Source organism: Sorex fumeus, unplaced genomic scaffold (assembly GCF_029834395.1).
Source record: "Sorex fumeus unplaced genomic scaffold, SorFum_2.1 ptg000098l, whole genome shotgun sequence".
Taxonomy (NCBI): domain Eukaryota; kingdom Metazoa; phylum Chordata; class Mammalia; order Eulipotyphla; family Soricidae; genus Sorex; species Sorex fumeus.
The window spans coordinates 78022500-78050479 of NW_026606155.1; the positions used below are offsets into that span (position 1 = coordinate 78022500).

Consider the following 27980-nt stretch of genomic DNA (forward strand, 5'->3'; position numbering starts at 1 on the left):
AAATAAATTATGTGGACAAATAGTTTGATAAGATGGTGAGGTGTATGAGATAGGGTTTGAGACTCTGAACACTGATAGCAGGGCATATCAGGCTGCCTACAGAGAGTTGGTATCTCTGTAATAAAGGGAGGGCCAGGGGAACAGTTAGCAGAACTTGAACTTCATATTTTCATTTTAATTTAGGGTTATGTAGAGTGTTCTCCCCTCTTTTTTACTGATGTGAGAAGGCTATAACTAATGCTGCTGAACCAAGGAGTATTCAGGTTTGAAACATTGGGAGAGAAGAAAAGATTATCTCCCAGATCCATCATCTGGCTCTTTAATGAGTTTTCCTCAACATCATCCTTCTGAAACCTGGGTTTCTCATGACCCTGTTGGCTCTTCCTGCATCAAAATCTATATGTCAACCCATCACTTAGATAGAAATTTGACCTTTGGAAGGCAGAGTCAATCAATAGTATTGAGCCCATAACAGAATTTATGAAAAGTAGTTTTACCTATTTAAATTACCTTAGAAAGCATAAAAGAAGACTCAAAGAAGGTCTTTGACAGCTATTCTTTTTACTCCCTCTAAACAATGGGATAGGAGCTACAGTGGTGCATACTGCCTCCCGAATGTAATGTGACTGTCTACTCGAGTTGTCAGAATTCACAGAATAAAGTCCAGGAAGCCAAGATCAACTTGAATATTAGATTAAAAAGAAATGTCTAACTTAATGTGTATCTCAAATATTGCAGGGTGCTTGCTTCTACTACAGACACCATTCTTTTTTTTTCAAATTCACATTTAACTTGATATCCTATTTTACTTAGTTGGCACATTTATAGAGAATGAAAAGACAACGATAAAACTAAAAGTTCATTCACTATTTCTTTTATTTTTTTCCTTTTGAGCCACACCCAGCTATGCTAAGGGGTTACTCCTGACTCTGCATTTAGGAATTACTCCTGGTGGTGCTTGGGGGATCATATGGGATGCTGGGGATTGTACCTGGGTTGGCTGCTGCAAGGAAAACGCCCTATCCTCTGTACTATTGCTCTGGCCCCTCACTTTTTCTTTTGAAGGTGTCATTATATTATTTTTATTTTATTCTATAATATTTTTTTGAGTGAGAGACACACTTGGTGGTGAACAGGGGAATCATGTTCAATGCTGGACTCAAATCACTGTCAAGACTGCAGCCCCCAAATCCCTCCACCTCTCTTCCTAGGTCCTATCTTGTCTGCCCCATACCACCCCTCCGCCACTCCATTGGTAATCTCATGGTTCACATTTTTGCATGTGTGATTTGCACTGGTAATTCTAAACCACATCTGGTAAATCCCTGTGAGAATAAGCGAGCAATGGACACAGGCACAGCAAATATGCTTAAGTATGTGGTCCTCGTTCCAGCATCACTAGTAACAACTACCAATTAACAAGCTCCTACTAATAGCAACAAATTTGTGTACCCCTCCTCATACCCCCTGCTCCTCCTTCTCTTTCCTCTCTCTTTTCTTGTCCCCTTTCCCTCAATGACCCAGAAGATAGACAATGTCAGAGTTCTAAATAATTCATCCCTACATAGTTGACTCTTTTGTTATTGCCTTCATTTGTAGAAATGACATGCAGTGAGGTCTTAAGATTAGTAGGTCTGGAACCTTCAAGAAATTGTCATTCACACAGCAGGGAAGAGAGTTGCATTTAATCTTGGGATATGTCCTGATTCTACAGGATGCTTACTGCCACATAGCTTTACCAAATGGACTTCTCTCCATAAGAGGATATGTATTCCCTGAGAGAAAAAGGAAATTTTAAAAAAATCACTAGATCTTGTTATAAGAATAAAAATATTTTCTTTAATTACTCATTTGAGCTTGGTCCAAGGACAGTATGGTTCTAGTTAAAAAGGAAAAAAAGACTAGAAAATGCCTGGAGAACTTCCGAGGACAGATGGTATATTGTTTGTATATGCACCTAAGGGATCGGATACTCAAGGATTTCAATTCGTCTTGAAAATTACTAAAATAATATTAAAGCGAGTTCTTAAAAAGCATAAACTCAAGAGCCTGGGATAAGTTCGAAAAGCCGCAACCACAAAATTTTAGGAGCTCAGGAAGGAGATGGACAAGTGGGAATTAGGCAAATAAAAAAATCTGAATTCTAACCAGAAGTAGAGAAGGATGAGAAGCCAATCAGTTTTTATTATAAAAATCATATGCAGCACTAATTTGTACATAAAATTATACATATTCATGCACAAATGAACACCCATACTTCTCCATAAATCAATGATATCATAACAAAAACATTTCCCTAAATGGGAAATGGACTGTAGTTCCTAATTTCAAAAGGTGCAAAGACACTATGATATAATGGAATTAAACGTATCTATCCCACTATTGGAACATTTCAGAATATTGAGAGAAAAAAATTTACACATACCTGGAAGCAGAGAGAACTGTGGAATGTAGAACATAACTACTGAGAGAATTAGGGATCAGAATAGCTTCAGAATTTCCAATAGCAAGACCAGAAGCTAGAGATATATGGGAATTCTGAAAGAGAATTATTCTCAATCCAGAATCTTATAATCACCAAATTACCAAATGTGAGAGCAGAACAAGAATTTTTCAACTTTTCAATATATGTCCTCAGGTTTTTCTTCTATACTACTTCTATACTACTGTCCCTTAGATGTTGCTAGAAAAATATGCTTTAACATGAAATTGAAAGATAACGGTGACAGTAGAATATCCAGTGGCAAAAGGAAGTTAAGGAATATTTCAAAATAACCCAGGAGAACAGCCAGGCATGGAGGGAAAACATTCCACCTTAGAGTAGGTCAGATCTTCATGGAGAATATTCTTGAAGTAAACACAATTCTTACATATGATGTGTCTGAGCATTTGGGCAGGAGTTTTGTGCAATAAACAACCAGTTTGGAAGTCATTTAGAGATGATAGAGTGGAAACACAACACATTAGAAAGAAAGTACTCTGTGGGTGTAAGAATCTGAGGACGATGAATAGGAAAAGTGAATTAATCTGAATTTATATATTTCATTAGAGTGGAGAGTTGATGCAGCTAAGTTATAATGTAAGCACTGTATCCCCATCTGCCCAACTCACTGCAGACCTATACTGGGATAATTAGGGGAAGGGAGTAGCAGGGGCTCATCTCATGTGTGGCACCTATTAGGGGAGAAAAGAGAGTGAAATTATTTATAATCCCTGTAGATAAATGTTGAAAATGACTGGTCAAATTTATTTAGAAACATAAAGTGCGAAATATCACTGTAACACTGTCTCCTCGTTGTTCATAGATTTTCTCGAGTGGGCACCAGTAATGTCTCCACTGTGAGACTTGTTACTGTTTTTGGCATATCGAATACGCTACAGGTAGCTTGCCAGGCTTTGCTGTGTGGGCGGAATACTCTCGGTAGCTTGCTGTGCTCTCTGAGAGGGGCAGAGGAATCGAACCCAGGCCAGATGCGTGCAAGGCAAACACCCTGCCCACTATGCTATTGCTCCAGCCCAAGTATGAAAATAAATGGGAAATTGGTCTAAGTAGTTACGCAAGGGGAGGAAGAATTGGGCGACATTTGTGGGCTGGATATTGGGAACTGCAGTTCTTAGAAAGCACCAAATGCCCTTATTCTTTTAACCTATATGTGTATGTAACTCTTGATAACTATATAAAACCCATATAAAAATAACAATGACCAAAGCAGTTAAATAACAATTAACAAGTGGTTTAATTGTTAGCAATAGAGGCTGGTGTATTGAAATTAGTACTGGTCTGGGATTTAGGTGATGCAGGTTTTAAATTGAGCTCTGCCTCTTACTAACTGTGTGATGAGCCATGAAGCTCTCATAGATTACTCTCTATGAGCCTCAGCTGAAAAAGGGAGCTGCTCTCCCTACTCTTTTGCTAGCAAATCTCAGATAAATATTGCAGTGGTCCTATGAGCAGATGTATTTGGAAATTTATGGCAAGGTGTGGGAGGTATTAATAAAATTCATTCAGAAGTCCTGTAGTTTGTTATTTACTCAATGCTTATTGTTGTGTCCTAGAAGGTGGTGGTTAGGTGGTGGTATTGATCCATTAAAGACAAGCCTGGCTAATTTATTACCTTTTCGGAAGCTCCAGAAGACACGACCTGAATGCTTATTGACCATACCTAATTTATGAGCCCTTTCCAGCTCGAAGCCCATTTGTCCGTGGCAGGAGTTTGCTAACACTAAACTCTGGTACACTCTCAGATACATTAGCCAGAGTTCTGGCTGTGTTGCTATGGTGTTAAAAATATTTAGTTTTGCAAGCAAAGCTTTAAAAATAATAATTAAAAAGAACCTCTGATATGATTTATGTTTGTAAAACGATTTCAACAAAGCAGACATACGGAACTGGAATCCGTATTTCAGAAAGGCAGTGGGTGTAAAGTGCTGATCAGCTCCATGACTTTTTGATGCAGAGCTTTCAATTAAGTGTAGCATGGTGGGTAAAGGTCACACATTTCCCAAATGGAGCGCCTTCAAAGACATGTTGCAGGGAAAGGAGGGTAGATATGGAAACTGAAACCTGATTCATCCTTTTAATTAATGAAAGAAGTTTGTGTTTCCCTTTGAAGCCACGATTTGAAGTCTCTAGGTGGGATGTATGAGTTATGTTGCCCTAGTTTCCTCTTTTTAGATTGTGCTCTATTTCGACCCGTTATTTATAAATCAGCATGTGAATGGGATTTATTTTGATTTCTTCACAAGAAACAAAATACTGAGATATAAAGGCTCCTACCATAGAAAAAAATGTGAATCACAGTTCTGAATTCAAATCCTTATTTCCTAAACTCCATCAGTTGATCATTCCATTCTTCTACATCCCAGTTTCCTTGTACAGAAAGGAAGGACCTACTGCCTAACTCAGCAATTGAGAGGATTATCTAGAACACTGTGTGAGAAATCCCTTTGCAGAGTAGGAATAGTATTTTTAACTCTGATCTTTGATACCCATTGTTACCTCATATCCAACATCCATTCCTTCACCAAGACCTGTGCAACCTGTAAAACATTACTCTCCCTCTCCACAGCATGTTGCTAGTCGAAACCACCACCTTCTCTCACCATAGGTTTCTAGTTGGCGTCCCTGCTTTCTTTCTTGCCCTCTCTTGAATCCAAACAGGTCATACTGCTTTGTTGTTTTCACATTCACTTTTAAAATAAAGTCTAGCTTCAAGCTGGTGGCCACACCTTTTTCCACGATTGAACCACGGTCCTCCCACCCCTTTTATGCTTGCCCAGTAAGTTGCAGCCATGTAGGCTTCTTTGTTCCAGTGCCATGAGCTTGTCTCTACTTTAGGAACTTTGTAGCACCTATTTTCTTGACCTAGAGTGAATTACCTTCTAAATGCTTTGGTCCTTCTCCAATAATCTGGACTACTTTGAAGAGCTACTCTCATATTTGGTGTTGCAGCTATTTTCTATTATTAATTTGTAATATTTTGGCTGGAGCAATAGCACAGTGGGTAGGGTGTTTGCCTTGCACGTGGCTGACCTGGTCAGCCCAGGTTCAATTCCTCTGCCCCTCTCGGAGAGTCTGGCAAGCTACTGAGAGTATTTTGCCCGCACGGCAGAGCCTGGCAAGCTACCCATGACGTATTTGATATGCCAAACACAGTAACAACAAGTCTCACAAAGGAGACGTTACTGGGCCCGCCGAGCAAATCAATGAACAATGGGAGGACAGTGCTACAGTGCTAATATTTTGACAACCTTGACCACTTTATGAGGGCAAGTTTCACATATGACCTGCGACTCTTCCAGTTGTGTACATCAAGACCCAGCACACAATTGTCATTCAATATTTGTAGAGTTGGGTGATTGAATGAACAGATGAATAAATGGTAGAAAAAATGCAACTTCAAGACACACTGGTCTTGCTTATTAGATGAGATTATGAGGTATATTAGGTCACTTCTTTATGGGCATAGATAACAAATGAATGGGAGTAGAAGCTTTATTTTTTCATTTTTATTTACTTTTTCTTGGAAGTAGAAGCTTTAGGGAGACAAATTTTAAAACTGTACAAGGGAGAACTTACAACTTGAGAAGTAATGGGCCCCTCACTTATTTGCTTGGAAGACTTCTTTATAGGAGATGGGTAGAATTGGTACTATGAGAAAGTGGTTGGGCTAGATGATGTGTGATCTAACAGTGGGTTATTATTGTACTATTTCAGTGCATTCTGCAGTTCTCCTTATGCAGCAAGGATTATCTGGTTCTTCCCTACAGTAAATTAGAAAAGTTAAACAGGGGCAGAGTAATAGTATAGCGGGTAAGGTGTTAACCTTGCACACAGTTGATCCCCATTTAGTCCTGCACTGCATATGGTTCTTCCAAGCACTGCCAGGAGTGATCCCTGAGCACGGAGCCAGGAGTAAGCCATGAGCACCGCCATATGTGGCCCCAAAACCAAAAGAAAAAAAAGAAGGAAGGAAGGGAGGAAGGAAGGAAGGAAGGAAGGAAGGGGAAAAAAAAGGTTAATCATCTCTAGAATTCTGATCAAGGACAGGATATAAATGTCAACTGTAAAATTATGTCAGGTTTGGATCTCAGATATTTACTTTCTAAATGGCTCCCAAGTGTCTGCCTTTGAATTAATCTATGCCTCAAGAATTCTAGTATCGATACCATCTGAAGTCATCTTTATAGAATTGAATTCTTTTTTTTACTGTAGTTGGTTAAATCAGTAATAATTGAAAAATGATACTTGCATCCTTTAACCTTTAAAAAAAAGCATCTGTCTGTCTTTGTTTTTATTTTCATTTCCCTCTCTTTTAATGCAGTAGTCTGTGGCCTTTCCTGAATGATAGATTTGTTAAGTGGAGTTTCATTTGGACTCCACTACTTTTTCCACCCCCTACATAGTAGATCACTGTGCTTTCCCCTTTTTCTTTGGCAGAGTGGTTCTGACATATATTGCTATCAAATCTAGATACTTATATTTAATTTCAATCTTTTAAAATGGTCTTATTCTGGGTGGAAGAATAGTACAGCAGGAAGAGCACTGTCTTACAGTGTGACCAATCCGGGTTTGATTATCAGCACCACAGGTGCTGATTCCAGAGCATAGAGCTAGGAGGAAGCCCAGAGCACAGTCAGGTATGGCCCCCAAATCAGAATCAAAACCAACTATCTTTTACTTACCTTTAAAAAAATTAGTTTTTAATTCTTCATTTGGAATAATTTTAGACTTAAAGAAAAGTTTTAAAGAGTATGCAGAGTGGTAGTATTCACCACTTTTATACCAGCAAACCAACAATTAAAAAAAATACTGTTAGAGCATCCCCATATCTAATTTTTCCCTTTGTTAAAATTGCATTTCGATTAACTAAACTCTAATCTTTATTTAACCTTTATTCCCCAGTCTAAGAAGCAACATAGCTAGAATATCCCAGTGAGACCTGGTCCTTGGATCTTTGTAATTACCAAGCCAACACTCATACTGTGCTACCATGAACTTGCATAGAGTCAAAACATTTTTTTTCTCACAGAAATAGATTTGTGGGTGGTTTTGTGAATATCAAAATATTTTTCTGCCCAAGTAAATTGTGTATCTTGGACCTTGTGGAAGATTCACAATCAACAAATGGATTCTTTTCATGTTAAGCAGCCAAATGAGTGAAGTTAGAAGGAGCCCTCAATAGACCCAGCAAAGCTGAGGATTTTTTCCCAACATCTCTTATCTTTCCCAGATTCTTTTCCAGGTTTCTTTCCCTCCTTAGTATGACTTTGGGATGGGTAGTGGTTGTGGACTGTGACTCTATTCCTTAGAAACCTAGGAATAGATCAGTGACCTTCCTGGAAATTAGCCGCCCTAATTCAGATCTCTGCCATATTATTTGATAACCTAGCCTCTCCTGGCCTTCTTATTTCCCATTTAAAATTAAGGGGACCCAATTATCTTTATTGATTTTCAGTTTTCATTTGCCTTATTCCTTCTGCAAGGCACTTTCCTTCATTAGTACTCAACAGTGATTCTAAAATGTGCCATAGGTGTTATGGCCAGGCACAGGATAGTACAAGGCTAGTGGATCTTACATCCCTGAGTTCAGAGTCTGTCTCAGCCACTTGATATCTGTGTGACTTTACTTATTCTTACCTTAAAAATTGGAATAATGGTGGAACCCAGCTCACCGGATTCTTAGGAGAAATAAAATGAACCAACAAATGCAATGCAGAGTGAGACAGTACTCTTGTCCATTAATGGCCATTATACAGGTTTATAACTTAGAGTAGTATTCAAGAAATTACTGGGTGCAGAGCTAAAGCAATATGACAAAGTCAGTAGGTACCAATAAATTCCTCTGCTATAACTTACAAAAAGAGGAAAGACAAGGTAAATCCATCAAGACTATTATAGTAAAACCATTGATTAAGCTGATTTTAACTGGTTATTTTGTTTTGTTTTGTTTCTTTGTTTTGTTTTTTGTTTCTTCACAGCAGAGTCTGGCAAACTGCCCATGGCGTACCCAATATGCCAAATACCAGTAACAATGATGGGTCTCATTCTCCTAAAGAGCCTTGAATGTAATCTCAGTCAGGGCTAGGATGAAGGAGATGTTACTGGGGCCTGCTCGAGGCAATCGATGAATAACAGGATGGTCATGATTCGTGATTATTTCTTGATGGCCTTTAATACCTCTATGTAATCTTCAGGTATAAAACAAAACAACAACAACAAAACCTCCAAAATATGCAAAGAACTTGTTTGACCTTTTCAAATGCCTCATTTTTTCAGCAAATATTTATTCAAAGCACTGGGTTAGCTACTAATTATAAATAGCCTCACTCAACTATCAAGTCATTTATAAACACATTTTACAGGCAAGTGTTACCTTCATTTTCTGGGGGCAAAATATATTTCTACTGACTCTTTTGGTATCACTCTTGCCAGGAGCAGCAACCTAACTGTCCCTAATTAAACTTGTCCTTCTGACTGGAGGTGCACACTGAAGAGAGCTTATCTCCCAGTTGTTCTGGAGATTCACAGAAGCATTTGCAAAATCTACAAAAACCCTTCTTCAGGGTGATATTCTAAGGAGGTTGAACAAATGTTTGTTCTTTCTCTTTACAGCTACTATACCTGGAATTACAAATGCCTAGTTTTCCTTTTTAATCTAGGACCCTCACATTAACTTCCTTCCCCATCCTCCAGAGTGTTTTAAACTGGGTTAAGATTTTTAAATGTGTTTCTATAATGTACTTATTATTTTTCTTCAAAGCTATTTTGAAATTGATTGTGAATCATAATCAGTGACATATTCAAACTTATGACATAGAGTAGAAATGAAAAGGTGGTTATTCTAATTGGAGTAATTAAGTGAGGGAACAGTTTGCTCCAAGCCTCACGACAAGAACCTGACTCACCTTGAAGACAGGAGCAAGTTCCTGGGATCACACAACTTACAGAAGTGGTTTAAGTGGTCCTTCTTTCTTAGATTAATTAACTTTGGAACCAAAGATGTTAGAATTTGATAGACTCTTCTGAATCCGCTCCTTATAGCTTCTCCTGCAAAATACTAATGATCTATTACCATTTCAGCTGTCTTGTTCCATCATCAGCCCTGTCCAGCCCCTTATACCTAAAAGACCCTTCCCAAACCCTCCTAACATACTTAACACTCTTTGTATCATGCAGTTCCCTGTTACAAACCTCACCCACTCGCCTTCTCTAACCAGGCGCCAAGAGGCAGACTACCTGGGGCTTCTGGACCAGTAACTTTTTTTGTGCCATAATTCATCCTAGAGGTAGGATCAATGACAGTTTTACAGGAGAGCAGGGCTTTAAATAGTTGAGGTCAGTGTCTGGAGACTTCCCGTTAATACCACTGACAGCAGCCCTGCCAGGAGACGATTGGCCACTTGGTTACCTGCTCCAAACTATTTCTGATTTTCAACATTATTTTTTTCAAACACAACCCAAGAAATCTCAACTCCCAGCAAATTGACAATACAGCTCTCTTTATATGAAGCCTTGTTTATAGGCCACAATTCCCCCGACAGATTTACAAGTGTCTGCAGAGTTTTAAAAAACGATTGCTTAACAGGCATTAAGTGAGACACATAGGACTGTGTAAATATTTTAGCTGGAATGGGGGATTTTTTTTTAACGCCCGAGCCAAATATTGCATTAAAACTGAAGACAGTGGCAAACTGATGAGCAGTAGTTGCCAGCTTTGTGTTCTGCCAGTAATTCCGGCAGCCAAGATTAGATACCAGAATCCATCCACCAGTTTCAGTTGTGTGTTTTAAAATAACTTGCTATTCTTCTTCTTTATTTCCTTAGGCCTTTCCATCTTTTTTATTTCTTCATGGTTTATTTGGATGTAAACACTTTCCAGAGAAGAAAATTACAGTTAATAGCACTAACCAGTAAAGGCTGAAATGGGAAGATGGGTCCAGAGGTCAGGGAAACTGTGGAAGACTTGCAGCTGGCATGGTTGAGTAATGGAGAAGCAGGTTGCTTTCCACTAATGGGCTATGTCTCTTAATCACTAGTCTTCTTGTGGCCAGTTGTTGTACTGTTGGAAGAAGTTGTTATACTTTTGTACTGATTTCTGAGATCAGCATGGCTAGTTCTTCCACTTGCTGATTTGGTTTGTCTCCCAGATATGTAAGTGTGAGAGAACCCATCATTAAAGTTTAATAACAACTACCACTGTATAAGTGTAAGCATTTTGATTCAGAGAAAGTTTATTTTGTTTCATCATTCCTATAGGTTAAATCACTTTCCTGATATATGTGACAGCTAAGATGTGTTATGATTATACTTCTTGAGTACAATTTCTGAATACAATTTCTGTGTGATTTGGGCATTCTACTCAATAAGGCATGCACTGCTTTGGCACCAACTTCTTAATTTTCATGTAAGATTTTCCTTAAAGTAAAGGATGTGACTTAGTGGTAGAGCATTTGCCCTCAATGTCTTGGGTTTGATCTCCAGCCCTGCAAAATAATAATAAATATAATTATTATTATTATTTTTCTTACATAATACTAAAAGCCACCGGAGTTGTAGCCCAGTGCCAGAACATGTCCTTCACATGCATGAGGCCCAGGCTTTGGTCATCCCAAAATAATGTAGGTTTTGTCTATTCTTTAAAGCTGACTTGAGGGCCTAGAGCACCGGGTAGGGCATTTGCCTTGCACGCGGCCAACCCAGGTTCGATTCCCAGCATCCCATATGGTCCCCCAACCACCACCACGAGTAATTCCTGAGTGCATGAGCCAGGAGGAACCCCTGTGCATTGCAGGCGTTACCTAAAAGGCAATAAATAAATAAATATAAAGCTGACTTGGTAAAGGTAAAGGTAAAGGCCCTCCCGTTGTTCATCGATTTGCTCGAGCGGGCCCAGTAACGTCTCCATTGGAGACTTTGTTGTTACTGTGTCTGGCATATCGAATACGTTACGGGGAGCTTGCCAGGCTCTGCCGTGCAGGCGAGATACTCTCGGTAGCTTGCCGGGCTCTCCGAGAGGGGCGGAGGAATCGAACTCGGGTCGGCCATGTTGGCTGCATGCAAGGCAAACGCCCTACCACTGTTCTATCTCTCCGGCCCAAGCTGACTTGAATCCCCTTAAAACTGGCTTGAATCTTCAACACATCTTCAAGTCATTAATTGATATTGCTGATACATAGGACTTAACATCTTTAAAATATGTATTTTATATAAATGTGTAATTAATAAATCTGAGATATATAAATTTGCCATTTTAATTCCCACCCCATGCCAAATAAGAGGATATTGACTTAGTAATGTGTTGAAACTAAATGTGAATCATAGAATTCAGGCATAAATCAGGACAAAGAAGAAGAACAGTTTGATTTTAGTTGTTGCACTCCTGAAATATATAATGTTGTAATACAGTGATACTTTAAGAAAGACAAGCAAAAAAGAAAAAAGTTTTCAGGTATAGTTCTAAATCCTAGTCTTATGCTACGATCAACCCAGATTATTTTGTATCAGCTTTCATATGTCCTCAGTTATCTTCATTCTGAGTATTACTTCAGTTCATGAATAAGTCCTCTCTTTGTTTTCCATTCTAGAATGAAGTCACCTAAAACTGATCACCATACCCCTTATATTACAGAGATAATTTATCTTATATGTAGCCAGTCACCCTTGCTAGGCGATACAGAAAGCATTGTTTTACTTTTAAAAATCTCTCCTGTTCACACCTTTTCATTTTGTTATAGTTCATGCTTTTGTTACACCAAAAGCACCTGTCCACCATGAATAGAGAACTCTAAAACAGGGTTTTCTAGTTTACCCATAATTCTACTTCTCAGGTTTATCCTAAAAAATAAATTTAAACTCATAATAGTTTTTATAAACATTAATGTTACTTAAAACCTGATTCACTCTGGGAAGATGGTAGAAAGAACTTTACTATTAACTGCAGGAGAATTGCTCAGTGAATCAGGGTACATCTGCTTTGTGAGGTTTTATATGACTGTTAAGCAGTGCTTGTGACTTTTATAAAACAAAACAAGAAAGTGTGCTTGATATGTTTAATAGAGTAAAAATATAAATCTTTACCAAATAAAACTTTATTAAAATAAGTTATAAAATCATCTTCTCTGGGGTCAAAGAGACAATATAAAGCGTAAGGCACATGCCTTGCACACAGTAACCCCAGGCAATCCCTGGCACTGCTTATAATACCTTGATCACCACCAGGAATGACCCTGGAGCACAGAGCCAGGAGTAAGCCCTGAGCACTGATAGGTGTGGCCTAAGCCCACCTCAATATATAAAATAAAATCATCCCTATAAAAATTTTTGTGGGGAGAAGAGGGATGTGATGCATACAAGCAGGGCACTGAAAACATCAGCATATAAGTATCCCATGGTAATTGCGTTCTGGTTATAGTCCTATGAAAAACTATCCCCCTCCCCCACCAACTGTTTTTATAAATGTTTTTCATTTTTCTATCTTTATGTTACCTGCCTAATACTTTTTCAAAAGTTAATTTCTGCTCTCCACCCGAGAGGATCTTCCTTTGATTTCAGAAACAAAATAAAGGAAGTCCTTCTTTGGGGCTACTTGCCCAAGGATCCTTCTTACTCTATCTGGCAGTCAGAACCATGCTGAGTGTGCCATTTTCTTGCATTATAGCAGTGTTTTCTTGCCTAAGGTAAAGGTAAAAGGTAAAGGCCCTCCCGTTGATCATCGATTTGCTCAAGCGGGCCCAGTAACGTCTCCATTGGAGACTTTGTTGTTACTGTGTTTGGCATATCGAATACTCTCGGTAGCTTGCCAGGCTCTCCGAGAGGGGCGGAGGAATCGAACTCGGGTCGGCCATGTTGGCCGCTTGTAAGGCGAAAACCCTACCCGCTGTGCTATCGCTCCAGCCTTTCCAAATCAGTCTGTGAAATAAGTTACAATTAAGTGTTAATGAATCCTTCTTTGATTGTATTTTAAAGTAATCGACATATTTTTGTATTTCTAGAGAGGTCTTCTGGACTTAGGGTTCTTTTTTCTTTCTTTCTTTTTGGGTCACACCTAGCAATGCACAAGGGTTACTCCTGGCTTTACACTCAGGAATTACTACTGACAGTGCTCAGGGGACCATGTGGGATGCTGGGAATCGAACCCAGGTCAGCCGTGTGCAAAGCAAATGCCGACACACAGTACTATCACTCTGGCCCCTGAACTTAGGGTCTTTACCGCAAAGGAAATCTTTAAATGATGGTGATTTTCAGGGAGACCATGGAAATTGATATTTTTCATAAATGACTGGATCATTTAACACCCTATAAATCAAGTCATGCTCAATCCATCTATATTTAGGCCTAGTCAAGCGTAGGTGATTAATGAATATTTTTCATGCTAATGTCTCGCAGACCAAAGCTGCATCTATAACCACATAATCATCACAGTGGAAATTCTGACTCAACGGGTGATGTTTGATAGGAAGAACCTTTGAATAGTGCTTCAGACACTTCCATGCAAAGGCTGTAGTCAGTGGCCCAGATTCGCAAGTCTTTCCAAAAGTCCTAAAGTGTGTTGGCATGTCCTCACTTGACCCTGTCACTTCTGCTTAATTTTTTGCATGGAGAATACTCACAATCATGGGACATTAAGGTGAATTTGATCTTGGATAACCTCCCTCTGTGAAGTGAATCAGCATCATGGGATTCCCATGGACTAAAGTTTCCCGGGGGTAGAGGGTTGGAGGGATAGGGGGTATTTTTGCACAACATTCCTATGAGGAGAGGGGCACCCACTTTGATCTAGAGCAGCCCTAGACATATCATCCAGAGCAGCATTTCTCAATCCGCAGGCAACAGGATATTCCAGTTGGGCCACAAGTGAAAATTATATAAATGATAAGGAGGTGGGGGATGTGGGAGATCATGGCACAAGAGTAGGAGGCTAATCAGTCAGACTTGGGGTGGGGGTGGGGGGCGATAGGTAAAATACAAAGTCCAAAGGGGACCAGGGTTAGCACAAGTTTGAGAAATCCTGATCCAAAGAATAACTTCTTAGATGAAAGGGTGTCCTCATTTTGCTACTCTTCATCTAACTCAACTTTTAAAACCAGTGACTATAGAATCTTTCTTCATGTACCATCAGCCCTCTCCAGTTTATCTTACTCTCCATGCCACTATTTCCTGGAACAGCCTTAAAGATGACCAGTCACCTCTACATTGCTAGAATCACAGTCACACTCTGTCTTCTGCTTGACCTTTCAACAGTGAGGCACAGAGCAGGCTGTTCTTTCTTTTTTGGAAATCTTATTTCCTCTCTCACCATGTGATTTCAATTGCCTTCTTTTCTACTTTCCTACATAGTCTCCATCTTCTGCTGGCCTCTCCTCCACTCTTTGTGTGTCCCAGTACTGGTCATGAAGCGTCTTTTCTACCATAACAATTGATCTACATCAGTGCTTTAAAAGATACTTTTTTGCCAATGACTTACTCATATATTTCTATCTCAGCTACACAGCCTCGATGACATACTTTTATTAGTAGCTTGGCTCTCCAATTTGTATCTCAGACTTACCATTCCTAAATAATTCTTGATTTCTCCTTCAAACTCACTGTTATTTCCCTTACTCAAGTCTCTAGTCAAATAGCCTCATAGCAAGACTTCTCCTAACCTAGTCTAATTAAGAGTGCAAGCCACCTACTTTTGGAGCATTTTCTGTTCTCCTTTGTTGTGCCATGATGTGGTGTCAACACCTCCTGACTGCTCACCCCAGCCTATAAGTGAGGAGATCTTTGGTACCAGATAACATCAGATTTTTCTCCTATGTGTATTCTCTTTTAAGTCAAAATAGAGATTGAGGATTAGAAATCCAAAAACAAAGTCTGTGTACGTTAAAGTGTACATTAAGTCCAGGCATACTGTTTCCTATTGACCCATCCCGAATATCCCATATCCAAAGCATTCTCATAAAGTTTCTCTTGTACTCATGGTATTTCTCCTTGAAAACACTTCCATCTTCATCACTTCCCTTGACTGACAGGCTAACTCTTCCTTTACCTTTGCAATTTGTAAGTTATCTCTTATGGAAAACATTTTCTTGGCCATTGCTTCCCAACCCTAATTTGAATTGAAAGTCCCTGTCCTATGTCCTGTGATAGCACAATGTTACAATGTGTTGATTTTCATGTCTCTCACTATTACTCTGATCAGAGTTTTTAGAGGACAGTCAGTAGGTCATGTTAAGTGTTTGTTCCCAACAGTATCTGCACCCTGGCATCTTGCAAATACTCAATAAATATCTGCGTTTTTCTAAAAGCCAATTGTATAAATCACAGAGCTGGAAAATCATCCTATCCCATAGAGTGAGAGCAATTCCCTCCAAAAAACAATCTATTGCATTTGATATCTTAGTAGATTGTTTGGCTCATATGCTGAGCACATACTTTGTATGCAAGAGACTGGGGTTTGATCCCTGAACTAAAGGATATTTAAGGGATACAAGTGAAGAATGCAGAGATTGGGGGCCTTTGCATTCATGTGAGATGTCCGGTGTCTGTCCTACTCTAGATCCAATCTCAGTGTGAAATTTTTTCCTTTCTTTGATGTTCACCACCCACAGTTGAACATTGAGTTTGGGATGCTGTGCTAAGTCTGTGAAGAGGTGCCAGAACCCAGCCTTCTCCAATTCAATTGTTCCTCTCTCCTCCTCCTATTCATTTTCTTTATCCAGCACTCTTCCTGAAAGAGATCCAAACTCTGCTTTCTCTCTCTCGTGCGAGATAACATCCTGTTTCCTTGAAGTCAGAGTGATAGGTCCCCACCCAAACCCTCATTTGGAAATGGCAGGGTGCTGTCTCCAAGAAGTCTCCAAAGACTTCAGCTTCCCATAATGACCATTCTATTTCTAAGAATTCTGAATTTTGTTTTGAAATGATAAAAACATACTTATTTATCTCATATCAGGATAAATGAATGAGAATGTCATCAGATCTGCTCCACTTATTTTCTCCAGTCTCTACATCATTATACATACAGAAAGATACATTTTCTGTGTCTGTGTATATATGGTGTATGTTATTAGGTTCTCTGAAAGCACTATCATCTTTATTATATGTAAGACAGTTCTCCAATAGGTCATTTATTCTTTTTGTTGTTGTACTACAGATATTATTATGAATCTTCTGTGGACAGTGCCTTACAGTAGATGAATGCCTATAATACTAAGCAACATATACTGCTTTTGCCTAATGAGGAAGATAATAATCCTGAACACTGCAAACTGAAGTATAAAGCATAGTAAAATACAGTGCAAAAAAATGCAGTCCTTTGCATAAGGCATAGAAAAATATTGTGCTACAAAACTGTGTTACAGTGGAAACATATTTCTGTAGAGTGGAGGGTTGAAAGAAATCCTAATGAACTGTATCTACTTTCAGCACACATCTCCCATCCCAAGTGATCCCTCTAATCATCGTTGACTTAGTCATCCCTTTTCTGTCCCAGCTGTCTCCTCCCCTAGTTCATGAGGCAGGCTTCCAACCATGGAGCAATCTTCCTAGCCCTTGTCTCTACTGTCCTTGGGTGTAAGTCTCATATTGTGTTATTTTATATTCCACAAATGAGTGCAGTCATTCTATGTCTGTCCCTCTCTCTCTGACTCATTTCACTTAGCATGATATTCTCCATGTCCATCCACTCTTAAGCAAATTTAATGACTTCATCTTTCCTAGCAGCTGCATAGTATTCCATTATGTAGCTGTATCATAATTTCTTTAACCACTTGTCTGTCCTTGGGCACTCATGTTGTTTCCAATCTGGCTCCTGTGAACAGTGCTGTAATGATGCAGGTATAACATTTCTACTGTGCTTTTTTTGCACCCCTGGAATATATTCCCAGAAGCGGTATTGCTGGGTCACATGGAAGGACCAAACATGATGGCCTCTCAGTATCTGTATTGCAAATCATAATGCCCAAAGTAAAGAGACTAAGAAGGAAATTGTCTGCCATAGAGGTAGGGGGAGGAGTGGAGTGGGAATGGGGGAAGTGGGAGGAATACTGGGGACATTGGTGGTGGAAAATGTGCACTGGTGGAGGGATGGCTGTTCGATTATTGTATGACTGAAATTGAAACATGAAAGCTTTATAACTATCTTACAGTGATTCAATAAAAAAAAGAAAGAAAGAAATCCTAGTAAAATGATCTTTGAGCTGAGGTCAGAGCAACCACTAACTACTAAATAATCCTTAGTTCCTAGAGGTAAGTGAAACCAGCACTGGCAAAGGAACATTCTGAAGGATGGTGTTCCTCCTCAAAGAACAACAAAAACCATTTGCAGATTTCAGCATGGGTTAGACATGTATTTTATAACCCTTATTTCCTGTTTTTATATCAGTTTATTTTTTAAAACTGAATCACAGTGAGATGCACAGTTACAAAGTTGTTCATGAGTTGATTTCAGTCATATAATGTTCCAACACCTAGTCCTTTCACCAGTGTACAATTCCCACCACCTTTGTCCCCAGTTTCCCTTCTTTGCCTACCCCCTACCCCTGCCTCTGGCAGGCACTATAATTCCAGTGTAAAGCATGAATCAGGAGGAGAGAAGTATAATACAGGAAGAATGGGGAGGAAGATATCACCGCAGTCTGCCGGGGAAGGATGAATCCAAGAGCTCTATTGGAGGGGCTGGAAGATAGTACAGTAGGTATGGCATTTGCCTTGTAAGTGGCTGACCTGAGTTCAATCTCAGCATCCCATATGATCCTCTGAGTATCACCAGGAGTGATTTCTGAGTGTGAACCAGGAGTAACCCTCAGCATTGCTGGGTGTCCCCCCAAAACAAAACAAAACAGAAGAGCTGTTGGAATTGAAAATTACATTAGACTTAAACGTGGGAGTCACGGCATCCTAGCTGTGGTTACCCACCATCCTAGCTGTGGTTATCCACCCAGTATTCATCTGGACAAGATTTTCTAGAAAGGCAACATAACAGGAGAAGGGGGAAAAAACCCTATGTACTTTAATATCTAATGGCAATGGGGCTATAAAGGAGATAACCTCATATATGGCTGTGGATGAGGCTATCAAGGATGAGGCTATGAAAGAGATAGCAGTCCAAGGATGGAGGAAAAGGCAGGAGTTGGGAGAATACACTGCAAGGACAACCTAGTGTTTCTTTTTCTTTTTTTTTTCTTTTTGCTTTTTGGGTCACACCCGGCGATGCACAGGGGTTACTCCTGGTTCTGTACTCAGGAATCACCCCTGGCGGTGCTCAGGGGACCATATGGAATGCTGGGAATCAAACCCGGATCGGCTGCGTGCAAGGCAAATGCCCTACCCGCTGTGCTATTGCTCTAGCCCCGAACCTAGTGTTTCAAGAAAGAGGAAATGTTGGATAGAGTGGAACCTTGTTGTCCAGTGAACTCAGATAAACCTTTTCTAGTACAAATTTCCTTTTTAATTTTTTAAAGGAGAGGGTAGTGACAATGAGCCAGAGTTGTTGGTCAGCAATAGAATTCCTGCCTTGCATGTGTGAGGCTCTGACTTTAATCCAAGACACTGAGGAAAACAAACAGGACACTGAGATGTGTTCCTTGGTGACTTCAGAGTGTTTTTTCAGTGTTATAGTAGAGTCAAAGTACATTTCAGTGGTTCCAGAAGTCAGTGGTAAGTGAGAAATCAAGGAAGTGAGTATGGGTAATTTTTTAAAGATGGATCGGCTGTGAGATTAGCCTATTTATAAAAATAGATTGTGGTTTATTAAACACATAAATATTAGAACTGTCAACATTTTCAAAGAATTTTGGGGAGATGGATGTTATTGTTTTGTTGTTCTTGGAAACAAAAATAATAAAACCATGTCAGTTGTGTTATCTAGCTAGGTTTAGGAATGTTTGAATATTTCAGATCTTACTGGAGGCTATGATACCTCAGTCAAAAAAAGCATTTCAGAAAGAATTTTATTGTTCTTTATATAAAGTGCTTTTTTTCCCAAAGTATACTTTATTTAGTCCCTATGAGATTATTATTTGTTTTTAAAAGGGGAGAGGGTATAGGGCCACACGATGTTGTGTTCAGGGATCACTCCTGGTGGTGCTCAGGGGAACATATATTTTGTCAGAGATTTGAACCAGGTCAGCCATATGCAAGGCAAGCTCCTTAACTCCAGAATTATCTCTATGGCCCTTTATGAGGTTATTATATATCAGGAAACTGAAAATTCTATTAAATAACTTTTCCAGCCAATAAAGAATATGAAAATTAAGAATAAATTTTCCTTAAGAGTAGTCCAGGGGCTGGAGTGATAGCACAGTGGGTAGGATGTTTGCCTTGCATGCGGCCAACCCGGGTTTGAATCCCCAGCATCTCATATGGTGCCCTGAGCACCACCAGGAGTGATTCCTGAGTGCACGAGCCAGGAGTGACCCCTGTGTATCACCAGGTGTAACCCGAAAAGGAAAAAAAAAAAGAGTAATCCAAAAGCGATAGCACAGCACTAGGGCATTTTGCCTTGCACATGGCCGACCCGGCCAACCGAGGTTCAAATCCTCCACCCCTCTCAGAGAGCCTGGCAAGCTACCAAGAGTATCTTGCTCGCACAGCAAAGCCTGGGAAACTCTGCATGATATATTTGATATGTCAAACACAGTAACAACAAGTCTCATAATGGAGACGTTACTGGGCCTGCTCAATGAACAACGGGAGGACAGTGCTACAGTATTTCTTAAAGGATATATATTTATGTGTATTACAGATCTACGCATAGTTGAATATCCCACAACTAAGAATATACCTAAACTCTTTCTTTGCTTTTTTAAGTTAGCAAACATGTCTAGCTTATCTCGTTAAGCTCAAGTACTTGTTTAATGGCTCTTAAATTTTATGACATTTATCAGTACTACTATTTTGAATACTAGTATGTGTTATTTCCCAAATACATGAATATTTCCAACTCTTTACATTTCTGACCCATGATTTAATGTTTTAAGAATGTAATAATAAATACATAGTTATACCTAGGATGTGAAAAATCACTGTACTTTATAAAAGAAGCACAAATTGGACATTCTTTCCATATATGCATTATAGTTTCAGTTTAAAGCTTAGAGGTTATAATTAGCTTTGCCTTTAATAGCCTTATTGAGATGCAATCACATTTTACATAATTTAAATGTCTTCTTGTGTATTTAGAGGGATAAATCAGCGTCTTCTTGTGTATTTATAGGGATAAAACAGTCATCTTAGAAAATGGCATTACCCACTCACACCACACTCACACCCTCATGAGCCTGATATACCTTTGCTTTAGCCCCTCATACTCTCTACCCAACTCTTTCCCAGTCCTTGTCAGCAATCATTTTCTACCTCTACATTTCTATCCATGCTAGATATTTCACAGAATGGAATTATACAACATTGAGTAATGGTCTTCTTCCATTTAGCACCATGTTCTAATTAGCTTTTGTGGCCTTGACACTGTGTGTGTAAACACAGAGCAATACAGGTAGGTGTGGATATGACAGTGCTTCTCCATGATTCTGGGGTCACATTCTGACCCTGTTTTCATGCATCTAGGGTATGTATTTTAATTCCAAATAGCTATTTGTCCACTCAGGTAGAAATAGATTTTGTTAATTGTATCTGGACCCTATGCATGCTATTTAAGTGACTCAATGATGATTATTTCTTGTTCCTAGGAGTCAAAAACAAACAAGGGACGGGGTGGGGGGAGAAAACCACCTATCATCTTAACAGTTTCACATCTGGAATCTAGGAATACTCAAAACCATATGTGTCCCTTATTAAAATATTTTTACAAGGGCTTAATCTTTAAATGAGAATGTTCTTAATCTTTAAATGAGAATGTTCTTTTGGTTTATTTTTTGTTTTTATTGTGTATTGCTTTCTCGGTGCTGATTCTCTCACAGTGAGCATTTTTAGTAGCTAATTTCTAGAATTAATGTGCTTATTCTTAATTTTGTAAAAGAAAATTTCTTAGGGGGGAGGGAAGCAGAGAGAGAGAACCAGAGAGAGAACAAGATCAAACTAGAGGTAACATTGACTTCTTAGCACTGAGACTCCTAGTACTGCCAGTGTCTGAGGCAGACTCAGTGGTCTGGATTTTTGTGAGGGCATCTTCTGGTTGGACAGTAGGCACACTGCCTGACCACTGGAACCTGAGACTGAGTTGAGCTGGTTGGAGAGTGCTTCTGCTTTGCCCATGTAGAGTCTAATTCTAACTAGTCATGCGGAAAGGCTGGACCCATTGGGAGTTCAGAAAGAACCTTGGAGTACAACTGGGGAGCTGCTTTCATTTGCTCTAGTTTCATTTTCTAATTTCAGAACCATGAGTTTCAGGGTGTAGGAGACTTATCCCACATTTTCTTTCCCTTTTATCTAAGGGTCTTCCAGTTAATTATCCCAATGGGTGCTGGAACTTGAGTGAGGGAACAAAGTTATTTGTCCTATGTTCTAAATAAGATTTTCACTAGGATTATTTTAATAAATATAGTGCACATCAGTAATAGCCAACATCCCAGCCACGATTTTCTTGTTATTCTTGCTGTAATATTTCCTGATCACTATTACTAAATCATAAAGCTGACAATATTTCTGAGGCCAGTTGCTAGTGCCAGACTTTCTGCAAACCACTTGCCTGCTTTAGCTCACTTACATTTTCCATCATGTCTGGGATCAGAGCGATAGGGCAGTGGCAAAATGCTTGCCCTGCACATGGCTGACCCAGGTTTGATGCCCAGCATCTCATGTGTTCCCCTTAGCACCATGAGGAGTAATTCCTGAACACAGAGTCAGGAGTAACCCCTGATTGCTGCTGGGTGTGGCCACATAACAACTGAAGGTTTTCTATCATGCTTATAAAGAGGATCCTCCTTTTGTTGATGAGCTGAAACAAGTCTGAGCTCAGGTCTAGGCCTCTCCCCTTTTATCACCCTACTCCATGGCCTCCTACCATCTGAGCAGACACATGAACACCCGGGGCTCTGTCACCATATTCAGAGCAAAGTGAAAGCTACTGCTGTGACTCTCATTCAGACCACAGTGAAAGATTTGCCTTTGTAAATGAATAAGCTCTCACTTCAGCATTGCTTGGCTAGGGAGAAGTAACCTTGGAGAAATTATTTTCATAATTAAATTATATCCTATGACCAGTGTTCAGACATGCCTCACCATAAATTACCTGTGTTCGTGAAAAATAATTTTCTACAAATGCCATCGCTTCTATAAGTAGAATGTAGTAGGGGGCTGGTGAAAGAATATAAATGACTCTCAATTTAAATGGTGAGAAACTCTTAACTTTCTTTTAAGTATGGCTACGTATATATGCAGACTGATAGCTGGGTATCATCAGAAAAGTTTATGCAATTATGGAAGATTAATGGGAAATGCCAGTTATTTAAAGCAGACGGAAGGATTTCTGAGCATTGCCTATTTCTGGGCAGTTCTGCTTTTGCTTGTGCTTCTTTGCTGGAGCTTGGGTGTTTGGGGAGGACACTTTGAATACACACAAACCTTTCAGATCAATTTGGGCCAGTAATAGTATTTGTAGATTGAAGAGGCAGAGCCCTGTGGAAAAGGAGGAGGCAGTCGCTCTGTCCTACTTTGAATAAGCATTGATCATCTCTTTTTTTGATCTTTTGTGAAGGTGAGGGAATCATATACTTTGGCCAAATATACATGGAACTCCAGGTAGATATTTGAGGACAAGTCAGTGAAATATGCACAATGACTTCGAAGGGATAAACAGAAATAAACAAATATAATTAAAGGTTATAAAAAAAGAATACTAACCAGGATGGAGAACTTTGAAGAATATGGGAGATGTGGCTTATAAAAGGAGAGCAACTTTTTATAAGGAGTTAGGTTTAAAAACAGTGGACATTGTTGGAAGGAAGTCGACACTGGTGAAGGCATTGGTGTTGGAATATTGTATGCCTGAAACTCAATCATGAATAACTTTGTGACTATGTAATTCATGGTGATGTCATTTAAAAAATATTGGGAAGGAAGCACATGTATTATATAGGTAGGAAAATATAGGTAGGAAAAATATAGGTATGTGTATTATGTGTATATTATTTTGGTATAGTGTTAATTATATAGGTAGGAAAATCACACAAATGAAGGCATGAAACTGGGAATACTTGCTGATGCATTTGGAAACATTTCATCGTTTTGGTTTACTCCATCAGTTTCCCATGTATGTGGAAATAGATCTGAGAGGGAGAATGGTAATTTAATTGAATTAGCAGTAAGTAAAAAATACATTAATAATGTTTTCTTTTCTTCCTTTTCTCCTATTATTTGATTATTTTCCTGCCTTAATTATTTGTAGAGACCAAAACAAAGTTCATATGTCTCAAAGTTAACTCTTCATCTCCTTTCCTTAAACAAATAAACAAAAACTTTCCAAAATTTTCCCTCTCCACTTCCAGTCATGTTTGTGTCATCCTTCAACCCTAATTTGACTTGTGTCAGCAAAGTAAATTCCAGCTCCATTTACTCTCTCATCTCCTCCTCCCTTTAACACCACTCCAGCTCGGAGTATACTGCTTTGAGAAGAGAACAGCAGCAAACTTACCATTTGGCCGTGGCTCCATCTTCTGGGAAAGAAGCATAGGGGAAAGTAATGATTGTCAGTAGAGAGATATGATGATGTAGATGCAATAGAGGAAACAACCCAACAAGGAAAGTTTATTTATTTATTTATTTGTTTATTGCTTTTTTGGGTCGCACCCAGTGATGCACAAGTTTACTCCTGGCTCTGCACTCAGAAATTACTCCTGCAGTGCTCGGAGGACAATATGGGATGGTGGGAATTGAGCCCAGGTCAGCCGCATGCAAGGCAAATGCCCTATCCTCTGTACTGTCACTCCAGACCCAGGGTTAAATTTTTATAAAGGTGTTTTTAAATTGTGGATCTGCTCATTTCAAGGTAGGATATGTATTTCTTCAATAGTAGTGTAGTAAGAGGTTGGACAGAAAGCTCCAAAAGGTGGAGTATATATAGAAATCTCAGAATGCACTAGGCCCTCCCATATCCATTCCTGCCATAACATGGCACATGAACATGCCTCAGTGTGGCTGGACCTGGAAGCACCTCATCATTGAGCCAAACGCCTAACCGTGAGACCTGGCATTGAGGGTCATGTATCACTGGGGGTGGCCCCTGCACTCCCAGATATCTCTGTGGAATGCCTTTCCACCCCTCAAATAAAGTCATTTAAAATAATTAATTTTTATATCAGTAAGTGTTCGTAGATCAGGGATTCTTAAACTTTTTCTTCATACAACCACTTTTTTACCAGAGAAGTGCAACATGTTGCTTAGTACAGTAGCCACATTGCCTATTGTAAAAAAAGGTAAAGGTAAAGGCCCTCCCGTTGATCGTCGATTTGCTCGAGCGGGCCCAGTAACGTCTCCATTGGAGACTTTGTTGTTACTGTGTCTGGCATATCGAATACTCTCGGTAGCTTGCCGGGCTCTCCGAGAGGGGCGGAGGAATCGAACTCGGGTCGGCCATGTTGGCCGCTTGTAAGGCGAACGCCCTACCCGCTGTGCTATCGCTCCAGCCCTAGCTGGAGCAATAGCCTATTGTAAAATATTGTGTAATATTGACGTACTTAGAAACAACCCAAATGCCTGACCACAAATAAATGGATTGAAAATTTGGGGTTTACATGCACAATGGAATACTATGCAGCTCTAAGAAAAAAACAAAATCATGCAGCTTGCTGAAACTTGGATGCAAGTAGAAGATACACTGAATGATGTCAGTCAGAAGGATAGGGACAGGTATAGAACGATCTATCTCATATATGCTACTTAAAGATACACGGAAAGGTAGCAATGAAGGCCAATGGCAACATAATGGGAGAACTGAGCCACACAATTGACTTGGGAGAGAAGAGGAAGAGAGTGGTATCTTTCCCTTGGAAGAGGGAGGGAGTACACTGGTGATCGGTGTAATATTGGAATTATGTGCATGACAAACCATTATTTATAGCATTGTAAACTACAGAGTATCAATTAAAAAAATTTCAAAGGAGAAAGAAAGAGAAGGGGGAGGAAGGGAAGGAGGGAAAGAGGGTAGAAGGAAGAGTGAAGGAAGGAAAAGGAAAGATTGACCCTTTACATTCCTTATGTACGTGGTTGATTTTTAATTAAGTTTTGGTATGTGTATTCAGAGATCTCCTACTATTGCCAAGTTCCTTGTGACAATGTCCCGCCTCCATTCATTTACCCCCATATGGCATCATGATCCACAGCTTAAGAAGTTAGGCCTTGGCGCTGGAGCAGTAGCACAGCAGGTAGGGTGTTTGCTTTGTACGTGGCTCACCCGGGTTCAATTCCCAGCATCCCATATGGTCCCCCAAGCACCACCAGAAGTAATTCCTGAGTGCAGAGCCAGGAGTAACCCCTGTGCATCACAGGATGTGACCCAAAAACAAAAAAAGAAAAAAAAAGAAGCTAGGCCCAGGGCCAGAGATATAGTACAACTTGCATGCGGCCAGCCTGGGTTCAATCACCAGCACTCCAAATAGTCCACCAAGCTCCACCAATGGTGATCCCTGAGTGTAGAGCTAGGGGTCAATACTGCCCCCTCAAAACAAAATTAGAAAAAGCTGTCACTGTCACCGTCCTCCCGTTGTTCATTGATTTGCTCGAGCGGGCCCAGTAACCTCTCCATTATGACAATTGTTACTGTGTTTGGCATATCAAGTACGTCACGGGTAGCTTGCCAGGCTTTGCCTTGCAGGCAAGATACTCTCGTTAGCTTGCTAGGCTCTCCGAGACAGGCGGAGGAATAGAACTCAGGTCAGCTATGTTGGCCGCTTGCAAGGCAAATGCTCTACCCACTGTACTATCGCTCCAGCCCTAGGAAAAGCTAAATCCAAAATAATATTGGAATAAGTTTTCAGAAAAGCTGATCACAGTAGCCAAAATAAATTATTAAAAAACTTTAGAAAGTAACCATATCTATTGAGGCCCTGAGTATAGGTACCCCTGTTCTGTGATCTGTTTCCTGATCCCAGGCAGGAATACCTCTAGACACTTTTGAAGATGTAACTGGTAGCACAACAGGTAGGATGCTTTCCTTGCGTGCAGCCAACCCAGATTCAATATCCAGCATCCCATATGGTTCCCCTTAGGCTCCAGGAGTAACCCTTGAGCACACTGGGTATGGACCAAAGAAATAAAATCAAACAGAAGAAGAATGTAACAGATTCTGAATTTGGCTCAGAAGATAATGGCATTCCCTACATCATGCTTTCATCTTCCACACAATCTTAAAGTGTCCCAGAGTCATTTAGGACATTGGCAGTCTAGCTGGCAATATGGCAGATGCCGTGTCAGATACCTGTCTTTAGGTGACACTGAGTAGCCTCCTTTTCAGTGCTGACCTGTTGGTTGCTTTGCCGTATGCATTCTCTATTTTTTTTTTTTTTTGGAACCTGGTGGAATGATTCCTTGATGGTGAAAATGTCAGTGTGCTATTACATTCTCTTAGACATGGACCTGTCAGTAACTTCTAACAGTGGTCAGCAGGAAAAAATAAAAGTGTTTTTGAATCAACACTTCACTTTAGTGAAATGAAGTTTGCTTTTCCCAGTGCTTTTTCTCCCACTGGCACAAGCATTTTGAAACCCTAGGGAAATGCCTTCTCCTAAATTAACTTCTATTTGTAATGATAAACTATGGATAAGTAGTATCCATATCACTAAATCAGGACTAGTTTGGTTATATGTGTGTATAGTAAATTCATTCTTAAATCACATATAAAATCATTCACATGTATTAATGCAATATTAGTAGGATGAACAGGTGACTAAGAAGCATGAAGAGAAACGCAATTTTCTGTAGCCTTAGCATTGTTCTCATTTTAGAACATGTGAGGAGGGATTTCCCATTCTGTTGTTCCAAACAGTTTGTATCTGTAATTTGTAACCTGGAAATTCCTGTAAAATTCTATCTCCTGTTGGAGTAGGAATCTGAAGTTTGGGATTCTTAATTTCCTGGACAGGTCCTTAAGTAGTTTTTCCTTCTATGCTTTTTATTTTTTAATTTTTTTAGAGTTTTAAGCTTTTAATTAAAAGCTTAATTTTTGTTTTTGAGAGAAAATTCATATAAACAAAGCTCATCATTTTAAAACTTGCAATTTAGTGATTTCTTAGTATTTTCATTGTGAGTTGCAACTTTAACCACTAACTTGACCTTTGCCTCACTCCAGAAGGTAGCCCTGTGTCTCTACACACCAGTCTCTCCTCCCATTCCTTAGAAGCCTCTAAATCAGTTTCTGTCTTTATCATTTACCTTCCTGGATATTTCATGTAAATGAAATAGCATGTGTCTTTTGGGATTGGCTTTAAATTTACTTAGCATATTTCTTTTTTTAAAAATTTTATTTTATTGAATCACCGTGAGATACTGTTGCAAGCTTTCATGTTTGAGTTACAATCATACAATGTTCAAACTCCCATCC

At 39.5% G+C, this 27980-nt stretch overlaps 1 protein-coding gene across 2 annotated transcripts in view; it reads left to right on the plus strand.

The window, feature by feature from the left end:
* Positions 1–27980, plus strand: part of FMN1 (formin 1) — a 443955-nt gene that overhangs the window by 312915 nt on the left and 103060 nt on the right. The window lies entirely within an intron of this gene.